Below are 17,898 nucleotides of genomic sequence, written 5' to 3'. Positions count from 1 at the left end.
CTATCAAGAGGAAAAATTTATGCATGATTGTAATTCCATAACAAGCAAAAGAAAAAAAAAAAAAAAAACCCTGCACAGAGAATTACCAAATATTTGCTGGCAAAAAAACTTCCCTAATATTATGAAAATCAGAAGATAACCATCCAAGAAGCTCAATTAACCCCATATAGGATAGACCCCAAAAAGAAAGCCACCAAGACATATCATAACCAAATTTGCCAAAACAGAAGACAAATAAAGAATACTGAGAGGAGCTTGGGGAAAAAAAAAAAAGGAAAAATCACCTACAAAGTGGAACCAATAAGACTAAGCTCTGATTACTCAGCAGAAACCATGCAGGCAAAAAGGCAATTAGATGACATATATAAAATCTTGAAAGAAAAAAAATTGCCAACCAGGAAATATACACCCAGCAAAATTGTCTCTCAAATACAATGGTGAAATTAGGACATTTCCAGATAAATAGAAATTAAGAGAATTTGTAAAAGCCAGACCAAACTTACAAGAAATATTAAAGGGAGTCATTCAGACAAAGAACCAACAACATCAGACAACAACCTGAGATTAGGACACAGGACGGCAATAGCCAAATATCAATCTAGATAAAGAATTCTCAAAAATAAAACAGAGCTAAAAGACTGAAAACAGGGAACCAGAGACATCAATCTATAAATGATGACAATGTCAAAACAAAAAGGAGGAGTAAATGGTGTAGTTATAGAACTTTCATATGGAGAGGAAGTCAAGGTGATATCAAGAAATAAAAGGAAACGAAGGTAAATTTCAAGGTAACCACAAAGAATGTTAACAAACCTACTCATCAAATAAAAAAGAAGAAAAATATAAACTCAGTAAACACAAAATCATCAACAACAAAGGAAATGAAAGGAAAATCCATAATCAAAAAGAACTCAGCACAGGAAATTAAGCAGAACAAACTCTCAACATCACAAAAAAAAAAAAGCACAACAAAATGACAGCAGTAAACTCATACCTATTAATAATCATGCTGAATGTAAACTGCTTAAGTGCACCAGTAAAGAGAGAACAAGAGGCAGAATGGATTAAAAAAAAAACAAAAACAAAAAACATGACTCATCAATATACTGTCTACAAGAGATACATCTTAGACACAAAGACATAAATAATCTACACTCAAAGGATGGAAAAAAATATATCAAGCAAACAATAACCAAAAAAGAGCAGGAATGGCAGTATTAGCCTCTGATAAAATAGACTTTAAGGTAAAATCTACCATAAAAGATAAAGGAAGGACATAATATCATGACTAAGGGTCAATCCACCAAGAGTACATAACCATAATAAATATAAACACACCCAATAACAGGTTCCAAAATACATAAAGAAAACACTAACACATTGAAAAGAGAAACAGACAGTTCCACAATAATAGTAGGAGACTTCAACACACCACTTCTGGTAAAGGACAAAACAACTAGAAAGAAATTCAACAAATACCCAGAAGATCTAAATGCCACAAACAGAAAATGCAACCCATAGACCTATACAGAACACTCCAACCAACATCAGCAAAGTATACATTCTTTTTCAACACACATGGATAATTCTGCAGAATAGATCACATCTTAGGCCACAAAGCAAGCCTCAATAAAATCCAAAATATTAAAATAATCCAAAGCATTTTCTCTGATCACAATGCTATAAAAGTAGAAATCAATAACAGGAAGAAGAAGGGAAAAAATATCAAATACATGGAAAATGAATACCACCTTGCTTAATAGAATGTGTAATAGAATTAATCAAATATGAAATTAAACAAATTTCTAGAATTAAAGGACAATGAAAACATGAGATACCAAAACTTTTAAGACACAGCAAAACAGTGCTCTGAGGTCAATTTATAGCAATAAACACACACATCAAAAAATAAGAATGGGCCAAAATTAAAACATTAACCCTACAACTCTAACAAATAGAAAACCTGTTACTGTTGAGTTGATTCTGACTCATAGAGCATATAGAAAGAGAGCATCAAAAGAGACCAAAGTCACCAGAAGAATGGCAATAATAAACATTATTAACGAAACAGAGAACAGAAAAACAATCGAAAGAATCAACAAGACTAGAAGTTGGTTCTTTGAAAGGATTAATAAATCAACAAACCACTGGCCAAACTGACAAAAGACAAATGGGAGAAGAAGCAAATAACCCACAGAAGAAATGAGATAGGTGACATTACCACAGAACCAACCAAAATAAAAAGAACATAGAATACTAAGAAAAATTGTACTCCAACAAATTTTAAAATCTAAAGGAAATAGACAAATTTCTAGAAAAACACTACCTAGCTAAACTAACACAAACTGTGACAGAAAAACTGAACAGACCCATAACAAAAGAGGAGATTGATTATGTAACAAAAAAAAGTTCCCAACAACAACAAGAAAAAGGCCTAGGCCAGATGGTTTCACTGGAGAATTCTACCTAACATTGAGAGAAGAGTTCACACCAATACTATTCAAATTATTTCAGAGCATAGAAAAGAAAGGAATACTCCCAAATTCATTCTATGAAGCCAGTATAACCCTGATACCCAAGCCAGGCAAAGACACCACAAAGAAAAGAAAATTACAGACCAATATCCCTCATGAATATAGGCACAAAAATTTTCAACAAAATCTAGACAATAGAATTTAACAGCATGTGAAAAATATAAAACATCATGACCAAGTGGGATTCATACCAGGTATGCAAGGAGGTTTAACATTAGAAAATCAATCAACGTAATCCACCACATAAATAGAACAAAAGAAAAGAATCACATAATCATCTCAATCCATTCCTGATAAAAATTCTCAGCAAAATAGGAATAGAAGGGAAATTCCTCACCATACTAAAGGGCATTTAAACAAAACCAACAGCAACATTATTCTCCACAGATAGGGACTGAAAGCATTCCCCCTGAGAACAGGAACCAGACAAGGATGCCCTTTATCACCACTCTTATTCAACATTGTACTGGAAGTCCTGGCTAGAGCAGTAAGACAAGAAAAGGAAATAAATGGCTTTCAGATTGGTAAGGAAGAAGTAAACCCATCACTATTAAGAGGTAATGTGACCTTAAACATAGAAAATCCTAAAGATTCCACAAGAAAACTACTGAAACTAATAGAAACATTGAGCAAAGTAGCAGGATATGAGATCAACATTCAAAAATCAGTTGGATCCCTCTACACCAACAAAGAACTTTGAAAAGGAAATTAGAAAAACAATACCATTTACTATAGCCCCCCACCCCCTAACATATAAAGCACTTAGGAGTAATTCTAACCAGGGATGTAAAATACCTGTACAAAGAAAACTACAAAACAATACTGCAAGAAACCAAAAGAGACTTACATAAATGGAAAATCAGGCCATGCTCATGGATAGAAAAACTTCACATTGTGAAAATGTCAATACTACCCAAAGCGATCTATAGACATAATGCTATCCTGATCCAAATTCCAACAGCACTCCTTAATGAGATGGAAAAACTAATCTCCAACTTTATATGGAAAGGAAAGAGCCCCCAGAGACGTAAAACATTACTGAAGAAGAAGAACAAAGAAGGAAGCCTCACATTACCTGATCTCAGAACCTATTATACAGCCACGATAGTCAAAAAAGCCTAGCACTAGTACAATGACCCACACATAGATCAGTGGAGCAGAATTGAGAACCCAGACGTAATTCCATCAACCTGTGAACAGCTGATCTTTAACAAAGGGCCAAAGTCCATTATATGGGAAAGAGACACTCTCTTTAAAAAATGGTGTTTGCAGAACTGTATATCTATCTGTAGAAAAATGAAACAGGGCCTATACCTCACACCATACACAAAAACTAAATCAAAATTGATCACAGATCTAAATATAAAACCTACAACTATAAAGATCATGGAAGAAAAAATAGGGAAAATGCTAGATGCCCTAATATATGGCATAAATAGAATACCAAACATAACTAAAAATGCACAAAGAGCAGAAGATGAACTTGATAAATGGGACCTACTAAAAATTAAGCACTATGCTCATCAACAGTCTTTTCCAAAAGAGTAAGAAGAGAACCTACAGACTGGGAAAAAAAAATTGGCTACAACATAGCTGACAGAAGTCTAATCTGTAAAATTTATAGAAAACTTTTAACACTTCTGCAACAAAAGAGACAAACAATCTAATTAAAAAATGGGCAAAGGACATGAGCAGATACATCATCAAAGAAGACATTCAGGTGGCTCACAAACACATGAACAGATGCTCACAATCAGTAGCCATTAGAGAGATGCAAATCAAAACTACAATGAGATACCATCTCACCTTGTCAATAATGGCACTAATAAAAAAAAAAGAAAATAACAAATGTTGGCAAGGTTGTAAGGAGACTGGAACTCATATACATTGGAGCCCTGGTGGCATAGTGTTTAAGAGCCCGTCTGCCGTCTGCTAACTAAAAGGTCAGCAGTTTGTAATCCACCAGCCGCTCCCTGGAAATCCTAGGGGGCAGTTCTACTTTGTCCTATAGGGTTGCTATGAATTGGAATTGACTCAACGACAATCGGTTTGTTTGTTTGTTTTATACACTGATGGTGGGAATGTCAAATTGTACAATCACTATTGAAAATGGTATGGTGCTTCCTTAAAAATCTAGAAATAGAAATATCATATGATCTAGCAATCTCATTCCTAGGTATATTCCTAAAGAAATAAGAGCTGTGACACATATAGACATATGCACACCCATATTCATAGCAGTATTGTTCATAATAGCAAAAAGATAGAAACAGCCTAAGTATCCATCAATGGATGAATGGATAAACAAACTGTGGTACATATACACAGTGGAATGTTATGCAACGATAAAAATAATTACGAATCTGCAAAACATCTTACAACATGGGTGAATTGCATGACATTATGCTGAGTGGAATAAATCAATCACTAAAGGACAAATATTGCCTGAGACTATCATTATTTTAAAAAAAAAAAAAAAGAGAGAAGGTTTACACATAGAAAAAAGAAACATTCTTTGATGGTTACCATGGATGGGAGGTGGAGGGAGGGAAAATGACTAGCTAGATAGAAGACACATGTTAATATTGGTGAAGGAAAAGGCAACACACAATATGGGGGAAGGCAGCACAACATGACCAAGGCAAAGGAAGACACTGAGGGGAAAGCAAGAATAAAGGGCAACTAGGTAATTACTGTAACATAGACAATCCTGCAAAAATAGTATTAACAAACAATAATTTATGAATTGATATATAGGTAGATATGTATGCTAAACAGGTGTGGGAAGGTATAAGGGAGCACACCCACCTGCAGATACAGGTTTGGTTGTGACTGTTTCTACACAGATTGCATGTATATTAATATAGACGAGAGCACACAAGAGGCACACTCATAGAAACTTTTTATACAGAACCAAACACCTTGTGGGACAAAGTTCCTAGGTGAAGGACCATAGACTTGGGGGACATCGACATCAATTAGCACAACATAGTTCATAAAGACAATTTTCTGCACCCTACTTTGGTGAGTAGTGTTTGGGGTCTTAAAAACTTGTGAGGGCAATATAAGATACAACTATTGGTCTCTTCCTGTCTGGAGCAAAGGAGAGTAAAAAAAATCAGACTCAAGAGAGCAATTCGTCCAAAGGACTAATGGAAGTCATTAACCACGCCTACACGACCCCAAGACCAGAAGAACCAGATGGTGCCCAGCTACCGCTACCAACTGCTCTGACTGGGATCACAACAGGGGGATCCCAGACAGAGCAGGAAAAAATAAAAAATGTAGAGCAGAAACAGAAATTCACAAAAAAGACTAGACTTACTGGTCTGGTAGAGGCTGGAAGAACCTCTGAGACTATGGCCTTAAGACATCCTTTTAACCTGGAACTGAAGCCACTCCCTGAGGTCATTTTTCAGCCAAATAATAGATCGGCCTATAAAATAAACAACACTTGTGAGGAATGTACTCCTTAGAACAGTCAACTAACTATACAAGACCAAAAGAGTAACATTTTCCCTCAAAAATGAGAAGGGAAGGAGGGGCAGAGAAACCAGAGGGATGGAAATGGGGAAGGCAGGGTGGAAATGCGGAGAGTGATGACATATCGTGGGGATAGCAACCAATGTCATGTACAATGTTATGTACAAACTATTGAATGGAAAACTAATTTGCTCTGTAAACTTTCACCTAAAGCACAATTAAAAAAAAAAAAGAAAAGTGAACTACAGACCTGAATTCAACAACAAGAAATCAATCACTGATTTGTACAGGAATTAAACCCAGAAATGACTAAGTTAAATTGATCACAAAAGGCAAGCAGACAACTCCGAGCCAAGGACCAAACCTAGTTAAAGAAATAAATAATAATGATTTTTTTTTCTTACTCATGATTGTCACTAGGGTTATAATTATTAGATGTGCATACATTTTTATTGCTGCTTATTAATGTAGATGAAATGAAACCTACATTCTAGTTCAGTTGTTAGCTTCATTGTCTCCAATATTGTTGCTGTCCTTGTTAGTTACTCCTTGTTAATTACCGTCCAGTCTATTAGGACTCCTGGCTACTCCATATGTTCTAGAGTAAAACTGCTCCCTACGGTTTTCATGGTTGTAATCTTAATGGAAGTAGATTGCCAGGCCTTTACTTCCATCCATGGTACCACTTCAGGGTTCGAACTGCCAAACTTTAAGTTAGCAGTCAAGCACAAACCTGTAATTTTCACAAACATGAAAGCAATGAAGGAGCCCAAAATTTTTGTTGCACCACTGTTTGCCAAATAGGTATTTTTCATTTTAAGAAAGTTTAAAGTTTAGCCTAGTCCGGTTGTTCTCAATCCAGACCAGCAATATTTGCATCGTTTGGGAAATTTTAGAAAAGGAAATTCTCAGACTCTACCCTGGTCCATCTGAATCAGTAATCCTTGTTTAACAACACTGCCATGTGATTCTGATACACAGTAATGCTTGTAAAACCATTGGCCACAAAAGAGTGCAAAAAACACCATAACTAATAGATAATTATATTTAGACGAAGTCATAAGAAAGCCCAGCATATATCTGAGAGCAAAGATGATGCTAATAAAAAAGAGAAAGAGGGAGAAAAGGAGAGGGGTGGCTAGGTAATTAGAAGAAAACAGCAAATAGCTAAAAGTTAAAGATTTGATGACGATCAGCAGCTCAGGCTTATTTTGAAAATAAATATCCTAGAGCTTTACTTTTTATTACTCCTCCAAATGCTGCTTCTTTAGATCACAAAACTGCATGAGAACAGATAAAAAATTCCCTTTTCAACAGTTGCAAATGGTTCATAAGATTGGGATTTCTTTTCTCATACATGGTAGACCTTCTTATACTGATAGAAAGACAAAACTTTGTGTAAAAAGTCCTAAAATTTTGAACATGATATAAATTAGAAATCATCTTGGAAAACATTCTAGTGTTAATACAATCATGAGAAGTTATATAAGATGACCAAATTCAGCAATAACAGTGAAACTGGGACTCCTATTCAGATGTCCTGTCCCTGAGGTGTTCAAGCTGTCCCTACCCACATTCTGTTGCATGTTACATCATAAAACCAACATTTCTTTTTTTTTATGACGGTTGAAGGGTTATTAGGATAAGCTCTACTACTGAAGGAATGATTACCATCTGAGACAATCGAATACATTAAAATGATAAGCACATGTTTTGACCTTGAAGTAAGATTTAGGTTTCAATGAAGGAGTTTATTATGATTGAGTTGTGTCCCCCAAAGATGTTTGTCAACTTGTCTAGGCCATGAATCCCAGTATTGTGTGGTTGGCCACCATTCTGTGATCTGATGTGATCATCCTATGCATTGTAAATCCTAACCTCTATGATGTTATTGAGGCAGGACTCAATCTTCAGGATTAGTTGCATCTTGAGTCAGTTTCTTTGAGATATAAAAGAAAGAATCAAACAGAAAGGAAAGGGACCTTCTACCACCAAGAATGAAGAGCTGGGAGTGGAGCTCGTCCTTTGGACCTAAGGTCCCTGTGCTGAGAAGCTTCTAGATCAGGGGAAGATTGATGACAAGGACCTTCCCCCAGAGCTGACGGAGAAAGAAAGCCTTCCCCTAGATCTGGTGCCCTGATATCAGACTTCTAGCCTCCTAGACTGCTAGACCGTGAGAGAATAAATTTATGTTTGCCAACAGAACCATTGGCTTGTGGTATTTCTGTTATAACAGCACTAGCTAACTAAGACAGAGTTAAAGGAATGTGTATAAAATGCAACATCTGGACCCATCAAACGCGTGTGTTTGTGTGTATATGTATATATGTAGTTTGAGTGCCATGTTTGTCATTTTGTGGTTAAGGCAATTACCATAGAAAATGCAAATCATAAAGGGATTTTAATGATCCCAGCCTAAATCCAGAGTTAAAATATCTATCAAACAAAATAAAATAAAAGGTGGAGATTAATTTATACTAAAAATCCATAATGTGGAATATTATTTAAAATTTCATGGAATATTATGAAAATAAATGGAATAAATATTAAAAATATTATTAAAAATTCATATCACCTTTAATATAATGCCAAGCCTTTTGTGTAGTTCAGTTAAAAAAAAATTCAATTAGTTATAAAGCATGGGAGAAAGAGCACTAAAAGAAATGAAAAGCTTAAATTCACTGTTTAAAAAAAATTCCTTGATAGTTCCCCTTTTGGTAACGCATTAAGTGGAGTGCAAGGAGGCCAGGCCTTCCCCCTCAGGTCTCTGAAGGCAAACTTTGCTGTTCTGTATCAATCAAGAGTGTGGAGAGAACATCAGAAACAACCAGGCCAAAGGTCTAAAGGCACTGAGATGAGAGATAAAAGATGGAGCTAATCAGACGCTTAGATGGCCCAGGAACCAAAGCATGGATTTAGGATGAAAGCACTCAGCTATTTCAGACACTGCAAACAGAACAGAGCATGGCCTTTGGGCGGGAGAGAGAATGCACAGGGCCCAAATTTTCTCAGAGGTCTGGGATTATAAACGAAAGATCGTTGATAAAAATATGGACAGGAGTAAATTGCTTTTGGGCCTTGTGACCTGAGAGGTATATTTGCCCTGTTATTCTTTTCTGTGTAAGAGAGAACATTCTTTATCTCAGCTACCTTTCTAACATTTTCACCCACAGTTTCCGTTCATTTTTTTGTAACTTTAACACAATCAAAATTTGTTGTTCTACTGAGAAAAGGAAAATCTTAATATCATCAATAATCATGCTTTACCTTGAACCTTTTAATAGTTTGAACAATTTGTACAGAATTGTGTGGCTCTTCCAATATTCCTATGTGACATCTTACCTTTGGTGGAGAGGAGAGTGGAGGAGCAGCAAGGGAAGCTTGGAACTGCTATGTATGAACTGGGAAGTATTTGGAATTGCATATCTTCTGGGTGAGATAGTTCATTTTCCTTAAAGACAAGAGTGTGAAATATGTAGAAACCCAATTTCCCATTGGACTCACAGATTTCTCCATAGAGATAATGTAGACCATTATTAGTTTTAAACAATGGACTATACAAAATATGTTGCTATTTGTTATCTGGCAATATGAAAACAAAACCTTGTGTTTGGTTGCAGAAATTAAACTTTGGAAACACTTACCCTACATAGCAATGATATAATTCATTCATATGTTTTCTGTACTACCTTTTAGGTATTCCTTTATTTTTAGTTTTTAAGTAGTTGTCTTATGTCCTATTTATAGGGCCAACTCTAATTCACAAATATTATGTATAAATCTCTCTGCCACTTCTCCATTTGCCAATGAAATGTAGTGCAGGAGAGAGATATACAGAATATGCAATGCTGGAAGTAGGGTATAGGTGATAGGTCCAGCATTATTCAAAAAATGGTGAGGCAGATACAGCATGTTGCATACTCCAAATTCAAACTGCACATATTCCTTATAATAGAAATCCAATATGCTCAAATATTCAAATTTCTGATATTCCTTACTCCAGTTTAGTGGTAAATCCTGATTATTTTAAAGTTACAGTGTTGCCCAGTAGGACTTTTTTGTGACAGCAGAAATGTTCCATTTCCACATTGTCCAATATGATAGCCACTAACCTCATGCAGCTATTGAGCACTTGGAATGTGGCTAGCACAACTGAGAAACTAAATATTTAATTGTATTTAATTCTAAGTAATATAATTGTAAATAAGCACTTGTACAACGAATTATGACAATCCCATTGCCATTGTCAATAATTCATGCTTCACTGGCATCAAGCATGAAATAAAATACTGGCTAATGGGTGAGAAGAGCATTTTGCTGGGGAAGAAATAGTTTCTTCTCCCATTGGACAATGCCCTGTCTACCATTGTTATGTGGAACTATGGAATCAATCTTACCACACCATAAATAGTAACAACTCAACATGACACAGCAAAGCTGCTCCATGTTTGAGTTAATTAATTCTGGAGTAACATTACATTGGAATTTCCTATAAATGAGATAATATTCTTATAGTTTAAACCATTTTTATTTAGATATCCTGTTATTTTCAAAGGAAAGCATCATAACAAATATAAACATCTGCTAGATTAATATTTGATGAGCCGTCAGAGGAATAAAGAATTTTTTTAATATTCAAAATTAGAATAAGCTACTATTTTAATTTTAAGCAAATTAGGAAAGATAGTTTATTTGTATGTAGTATTTTTTTCAATATGATAAGAGAATGTACTTATGTAGTACCTACAAAAATAGTGAAAATCATAGTTGTAAAATATTTTCACTTTTTTTTGTCTAAACTGAAATTTGCCTTAAAATCTTGTGAAATAGGTAGCACAATTGAAACATTATCACTATTTTGTAGATTAATAAACTGAGGTTAAATGAGGTCAGGCAGCTCATAAATGGTGGGTCTGTATCTCAATCTCAAGAAGTCCTGGTGGTGCAAAGGCTAAGTGCTTGACTGCTAACCAAAAAGTTAGCAGTTTGAACCTACCCGGCTGCTCGAACCCCCCCAGCAGCTCCACAGAAGAAAGACCTGGTGATCTGCTCCCATAAAGATTACAACCTAGAAAAACCTATGGGGCAGTTCTACTCTGTCACATGGGGTCACTATGAGTCGAAATAGACTCAATGGCACCTAACAACAGCATCTCAATTTCAGATCTTTTTTCCTCCTAAGAAAATCCTCCCTTTTAATTTTATTGGATGTCTCTATGATTACCCTCTATAGTAATGATCCCAAGGAGAACACAAGTCCAAACATTTAGATATTTGTATTTGCAATGATGTAATTGTTTTTGCCTCAAACAATTTCCTGCCTATATGTAGAAAAAGTACATTTTTAAGTCAGGGAATTAGCATGGGAACTGTCACATTGAAGAAAGGAACAATATCTACTTTATTGAAAATTCAGGAAAGTAATTGAAATAAGTTGGATTCTAGAAAATATATAAAATAAAGATATAAATGTATGAAGTTATATGCAGTAAATGACTTACTGCATTTCACACTGAGACATAAAAGGGAACTAACACTAGTATTTAAGTTAATTATTCAAACCACAGATCTTAAAATGTCTGCTATTAGTTGCAAATCTTAAGGTACAATTTAGAAGACATACTTAATAATGCGAGCAGTAGAGCTTCTTTACTGTCTTCTTCAATTCAGGGAAAGAAGCCTTTGTTTTGGCTTAGCCTTCAGGGGGAGGAAAAAAAAAAATCTTTGAATACCAGCAGGGGGTCCTTAGTTTAGGTGTCATATTTGTAAAACTGTGGAATGGATTGTTGAAGGAGACTATGCATCACCTTTTCTGAAGGCATTTACATATAGATTTGATTGTAATGTGTCTGCAAAACGATGTTTTCACATGATGTCCTATCTGAAAATAAAGCAACAGATTAAAAAATGATTCAGAGTCGTTCCAATCCTTATGACTTTGTCATTAAAACTTTATTATTATAAAGTTAACATTTCAATACTTTGGATAATATTGGAATTTTAATATTTAATTTTTCTTGTTTATCCTTGAGAAGTTTTGCTAATTTAGTTCATTAAAAAAAAATTCCATGTACACCAATGTTCATTGCAGCATTATACACAATAGCCAAAAGATAGAAACAACCTAGATACCCATTAATGGATGAATGAATATACAAACTGTGGTATATACATACGATGGAATACTACTGAGCCAGAAAAAGTAATGATGTTTTGGTACATACTACAACATGGATAATAAAGTATTATAATGATATGTACAAAGAGCTGGAGATAGAAAGCCAAAAGAGAAGAGCACACTTGGCATTTCTCAAGCTGAAAGAACTGAAGAAAAAAATTCAAACCTCGAGTTGCAATAGTGAAGGATTCTACAGGGAAAATATTAAAGGATGCAGGAAGCATCAAAAGAAGATGAAAGGAATACACACAGTCATCATACCAAAAAGAATTGGTCGACGTTCAACTATTTCAGGGGGTAGTATACGATCAGGAACCAATGGTACTGAAGGAAGACGTCCAAGCTGCACTGAAGGCATTCGCAAAAAACCAGATTCCAGGATTGATGGAATACCAATCGAGATGTTTCAACAAACAGATGCAGTGCTGGAAATGCTCACTCGTCTATGCCAAGAAATTTGGAAGATAGCTCCCTGGCCAAAGGACAAGAAGAGATACATATTTATGCCCATTCCAAAGAAAAGTGATCCAACCAAAAGCAGAAATTATCTAACAATATCATTAATATCACAGGCAAGTAAAATTTTGCTGAAGATCATTCAAAAGTGACTGCAGCAGTACATTGACAAGGAACTGCCAAAAATTCAAGCAGGATTCAGAAGAGGACATGGAACCAGTGATATCATTGCTGATGTCAGATGGATCCTGGCTGAAAGCAGAGAATACCAGAAAGATGTTTACCTGTGTTTTATTCACTATACAAAGGCATTCGACTGTGTGGATCATAACAAATTATGGATAACATTGCAAAGAATGGGAATTCCAGTACACTTAATTGTGCTCATGAGGAGCCTGTACATAGATCAAGAGGCAGTCATTCAAACAGAACAAGGGAATATTGCTTGGTTTAAAGTCAGGGAAGGTGTGCTTCAGGGTTGTATCCTTTCACCATACCTATTCAATCTGTATGCTGAGCAAATAATCCAAGAAGCTGGACTCTGGGAAGAACAGGGCATCAAGATTAGAGGAAGACTCATTAACAACCTGTGTTATGCTGATGACACAACCTTGCTTGTAGAAAGTGAAGATGACTTGAAGCACTAACTGACAAAGATCAAAGACCACAGTCTTCCCTAGGGATTGCACTTCAACATAAAGGAAAGGATTTCCTTTTATTTGGATCCACAATCAACACCCATGGAAGCAGCAGTCAAGAAATCAAAAGATGCATTGCATTGGACGAATCTGCTGCAAAAGATCTCTTTAAAGTGTTGAAAAGCAAAGATATCACCTTGAAGACTAAGGTGCACCTGACCCAAGAATGGAAGGGTGAATTGTTGCTCTGTAAGGAACATTTCTATAGATACCACTAAGATACAGGAACACCGAACAAAAGTCTATATAATAATGATAACCCCATTGCAGTTGAGTCAAATTCCAAGTCAGTATGACCCTATAGGACAGAACAGCCCCATAGGGTTTCTGAGACTATAAATCTTTACAGAAGCAGACTGCTGCATCTTTCTCTTGTGGAGCAACTGGTTGGATTGAACCAGAGACCTTTTGGTTAGCGGGCAAGGGCTTTACCACTGCACCACCAGAGGTCTTTATAATAATGATAAGTAATAACAATAACTATTATTATCAAAATAATGACAATTAAAACAACAGATAATGTTCATTAAACTTTTATTTTGAACTGGCCACTGAATTAAGTCTTTTATGTGCATTATCTCATTAAATTCTTATAGCAATCTGAAGTAGGTACTAATATTATCTCCATTTTACAAATAATAAAACTGAAGATTAATGAAGCTAAGAAATTAATTTTAAATAATGTATAATAAGTGGAAAACTCAAGATTACAACCCAGATATGACTCTGGGAAGAAAGCTGGATGTGATTATAGAGTTGACTTTGCTTTCTCTAGGGGTTATTGTCCTGCACTGCCTGTTGTCGAATGCTAGTAATCAGTGGTTTTACGTGTGTGTGTATATATATATATATACACATATATATAACCCCTTGCCGTAAAATTGATTTTGACTCACAGCAACCCTACAGAACAGAGTAGAACTGCCTCTTAGGGTTTCTAAGGAGCAGCTGATAGATTCAAACTGCCGACTTCTTGGTTAGCAGTCGAATGCTTAACCACTGAGCCACCAGGGCTCCTACATATCTATACATATATTATATACACATACATATACATATACATATATACATTTATATACACACATACACGTACATATGCGTGGGTGTATACACATACACACATACGTGTGTGTGTGTGTGTGTATATATATATATTTTTTTTTCATTTATCTTATTGTGTATAGTGGAAGAGTAAGTCCAGACCCGGTGAGAGAAAGATGGCTCCCAAAATAGATTTGAGGTTTCCATTTAGAGCTAAGAAGAGGCCACACTACTCTCAAGGAAAAAAAGTCTGCTTGGGGATACCTGGCTGACAAGGCCAAAGATAACTTCACAAAGATCTCTGTGCCCTAGAACAGCAAAAAGCAGCAGAGTGAGTCCTATGCCCCAAAGCAGCACAAAACTTATGAAAGAGTTGCTGAAACCGGGGTTATTTTTTGCTAAATCTTTCATGATGCACTGTCTCCTCAGTTGGCTACCCACAGAACCAAAGTTTTGGTACCATGTAAGCCTCCCTTATTCTGAACTTAGTCAAGGGCCTGGGGGAAAACAAAATCCAAATATATCTGAGCTTAAGATTCTGCTATGCTGTAGGAATGGGAGCACAAATTTTTAATTTGTATAGAAAAATCCTTCTTCATGAATGGCAATCGACGTATTGGAATCGGTTTAGATTTTTTTTTTTTTTTTTTTTGTATTCCTGGGTAGTGTTTACTTAACTCTTTTGGTGTAATTTTTAAAAATTATTAGTTAATTTGTAATTTTTTATTTAGTTATAAAATAATGATTGTATGTGGCCAGACACACTGATGTTTTTGTTATTAGGTGTCAGCGACTTAGTTCCAACTCATAGTGACCCTATGTACTACATAAGAAAACACTGCATAGTCCTGTGCGATCCTCACAATCATTACTATGTTTGAGCCCGTTTTCGCAGCCACTGTGTCAATCCCTTTTGTTGAGGGTCTTCCTCTTTTTTGCTGACCTTCTTCTTTACCAAGCATGATGTCCTTCTCCAGGGACTGGTCTCTCCTGATAACATGTCCAAAATATGCGAGATGAAGTCTCGCCATGCTCACTTCCAAGGAGCACTCTTGCTGTACTTCTTCCCGGACACATTTGTTTGTTCTTCTGACAATCTATAGTATATTCAATATTCTTCACCGACACCATAATTCAAAAGCGTCAATTCTTCTTCAGTCTTCCTTATTTATTGTCCAGCTTTTACATGCATAAGAGGTGATTAAAAAATACTGTGGCTAGCATCAGGCGAACCTTAGACCCCAAAGTGACATCTTTGCTTTTTAAAGAGATCTTTTGCAGCAGATTTGCCCAACACTACACGTCGTTTGATTTCTTGACTGCTGCTTCCAAGGGCATTGACTGTGGATCCAAGTAAAATGAAATCCTTGACAACTTCAATCTTCTCTCTGTTTATCATGATATTGCTTATTGGTTCAGTTGTGAAGATTTTTGTTTTCTTTATGTTGTGGTGTAATCCCTACACCCTTTGAAATCTTTTGTCCAGCTTATCTCTTCTTTTCTTCCTTTCCTTTAGCTACTGTACGTTCAAGAGCAAATTTCAGTCTCTTCTGACATCCATTTTGGTTTTTTCTTTCCTGTCTTTGAAATGACATTTTTCTTTCTTAATGTATGATGTCATTGATGTCATCCTATAACTCGTCTGGTCTTTGGTCATTAGTGTTCAATGCCTCAAATCTATTCTTGAGATTGTCTCTAAATTCGAGTGTGATATAGTCAAGTTTGTACTTTGGCTCTCATGGACTTGTTTTAATTTTTTTCAGCTTCAGCTTAAACTTGCATATGAGTAATTCACTGTCTGTTCCAGAGTTGACCCCTGGCCTTGTTCTGAGTGATGATATTGAGCTTCTCCATTGTGTTTTTCCACGATGTTATCTTAGTTATCTAGTGCTGCTACAACAGAAATACCACAAGTGGATGGCTTTAACAAAGATAAATTTATTTATTTGCAGTAAAGTAGGCCAAAAGTCCAAATTCAGGGTGTCAGCTCCACGGGAAGGCTTTCTGTCTCTGTTGGCCTTCTCATCAGTGTTCCCCCAGACTAGGAGCTTCTCCACGCAGGGACCCCAGGTCCAAAGGACACGCTCTGTTCCTGGCACTACTTTCTTGGTGGTATGAGGTCCCCCTGTCTCTCTGCTCACTTCTCTCTGTAACATGTCAGGAGATTGCCTCAGGACACAATCCAATCTTGTAGACTGAGTCCTGCCTTACTAACACAACTGCCACATCCTCCCTCATTAAGATCATAGAGGCAGGATTTACAGCACATAGGAAAATCACACAATACCAGGAATCATGGTCCAGCCAAATTGATACACACACTTTTGGAGAGACATAATTTAATCCATGACAGATGTAGTCAATTTGATTCTCGGGTATTCCATCTGGAGAGGTCTATGTGTATAGTCACAGTTTAAGCTGTTGAAAAAAGGTATTTTCCATGAATAATTTGCTGGTCTTGCAAACTTCTATCATGTGATTTCCAGTGTTGTTTCTATCACCAAGGCCATATTTTTCAACTACTGATCCTTCTTCATTTTCAACATTTGCATTCCAATCACCAGTAATTACCAATGCATCTTGATTGCATATTTGATCAATATCAGGTTGCAGGAGTTGATAAATATCTTTAATTCCTTCATCTTTGGCGTTAATATTTGGTACACAAATTTGAATAATAGTTGTATTAACTGGTCTTACTTGTCAAACTGAAACCAAACACAATTCTGACTCATAGTGACCCTATACTGATATTATCCTATCACTGACAGCATTGTACTACAGGACAGACCTCAAAATGTTCTTTTTGATGATTAAAGCGATGCTATGCACTTCAATTTGTCATTCCCGTATAATAGATCTTATGACTACCTGATTAAAGATGTTCAATACCAGTCCATTTCAGTTCAGTAATGCTTAGGTTATCGATCTTTATGCATTCCATTTCACTTCACTCAGATACTAGCAGTCAAATCATGTATCACCTATGGGTTTTAAGTTGAATTCAACATGCAGTGGTTAGTTCAGGTGAACAGTTTAAAAAGTTTGAATCAGAAATATAATATTTTAGTTATTACACACAATAATATGTGATTACATCCTTTAGAACCCAATTCAAGTTCCATGAGGACAAGAACCATAACTGTTTCTCTAGAATCTAAGAAATTCCCTGTTCCTCAATTAATATTGAATGATCAAAAATCCCATTGCCGTTGAGTTGATTCCAACTCCTAGCAACCCCATAGGACAGAGTAGTACTGACTCATATGGTTTTCCAAGACTGTAATCCTTATAGAAGCAGACTACCACATCTTTCTCCCACTGATGGGTTCAAACTGCTGACCTTTTGGTTAGCAGCCAAGTGCTTAAACACTGCAACACCAGGGCTCCTCAATATTGAATGAATAATTACATTAATTAACCTATAGATTTCAAATGGCCCAAAGATTTGGTCCAGTCAGAGAAAAATTTATGAATCGAATAAGTAAAGTTTTTCTTTACTTCTTGT

Source organism: Trichechus manatus, unplaced genomic scaffold (genome assembly GCF_000243295.1).
Source record: "Trichechus manatus latirostris isolate Lorelei unplaced genomic scaffold, TriManLat1.0 scaffold00033, whole genome shotgun sequence".
Lineage (NCBI taxonomy): Eukaryota > Metazoa > Chordata > Mammalia > Sirenia > Trichechidae > Trichechus > Trichechus manatus.
Note: the sequence above shows the minus strand (reverse complement) of the source record.